Consider the following 1,566-nt stretch of genomic DNA (forward strand, 5'->3'; position numbering starts at 1 on the left):
ATATATATAATGGATAATGGGTTGTCAGAAGTTAGGGATGGGGGTGAATGTGTCTATACCAGAGTCTTATGGTGATGGTCGAGTTAAGTGGCTTGACGGTGGTGGTGATTAGACAAAACTCTACATGTGGCAAAACTGCACCACGCTACGTGCAAATGAAACACACACGTATATGTGTCACGTTGAGGGAGCTCTCGGCATTGTAGAACACCTTTAAGATGTTAACACTGGGACAGACTTGGGAAAAGGTAACTAGGTCTTCCCTAGGTCTTTCTCTGCAACCTTCTGTAAATCTGTGATGATATAAAAATAAAGTTCAAAGCACATATATGTATGTACATACATAATCTCAAGTACCAGAAATGAGGCCAATGAACTTTAGGCATTTGAAAATGAATCTGAATATTCCCTGTTATCTTTTGTTCTCCATTATGATGGAAAAAAAGTAACATAGGAATCAGGAATGTTCCTTGTGACACCTGCAGTTCTAAAGGCCAGTAAGATGCAAGGCATCACCAGAAAGCAATCTGGAAATGAAATCACCTGAGGAAGTTCAGTCTCCTGTTAGAGACTTGAAAAGCTTGACTCTTCATCCAGAATATACATCACACATAAAATGTGGATAGTTTTTGAAAAACTGTGTAATAAATTGGGAGGCTGCCCTATGAGAAGGTGAAAAAGATTCTAAAAAATTGTAATGGAATATTAGAAAATCATAAGATTACAGAGCCTAACAAAACAAAGACCTACTTTTCAAAGCATGGCAGGCAAAGTTAACAAAAAGAAGCCGTGGTGTCACTCATGAAGAACAAGAGCCTTCTCTTTTAGGGCTCACCACAAAAACACAGTTTTTTTTGTTTGTTTGTTTTTGTTTTTTTTAAGGTAAGGTGTAATTGACATGTAGAGTATGTCAATTGTTGGAGCAGTATGACCAGCAAAAAATAAATTCAACCCCTTAAGTGAATTCACAGTTGCCAACGCCTCTGTGAGTTTGAGGATAAGTTCCTGATCCTTAAAGACAGGCTGGAGAAGGAAGGTCCTTTGCTTCAGAGAAGGAGCCTCAACTTCCTCTGGTTCAGAAGGACAGCCTTTATGTTAGGAATAACTTTCAAAGACTTGTGGACATTACCAGTCCAGACAGGTTAGTTCCCACTCCATGAGAGACAGTATGGGGGAAGAACACAAAGTAACCAAAGAAAAATAATGTAGCAGACAGGAAGTTTTGCTGAGAGCCTGGGCAAAGATACTTTCTGAGAGGCTATGGAATGGGACTCACAGGCAGTAATGAGCAATGACATTGGAGAGCTTCCTTGGAGATGGTACAATATGTAAAAATATATATGATATTTGGGTCTAGCCTAAATGATTAAGCAACCAGATTTAATTGAACATCCACCATACGATAAGACAGTGGATTTTATTTAGACATTGCCATAAATTGACTTGTGTTTTATGCCCATAAGTTATTTGTAGCATAGTTGAACCATTATGGCTCATACCCAAAACAGCCAGTATTAAGAAGAGTCTTGGGATAGATGTAAACTAGATTTATTGTGATGATCACTT

The sequence above is a fragment of the Condylura cristata genome, unplaced genomic scaffold, assembly GCF_000260355.1.
Source record: "Condylura cristata isolate star-nosed mole 26May11 unplaced genomic scaffold, ConCri1.0 scaffold00011, whole genome shotgun sequence".
Classification (NCBI taxonomy): Eukaryota; Metazoa; Chordata; class Mammalia; order Eulipotyphla; family Talpidae; genus Condylura; species Condylura cristata.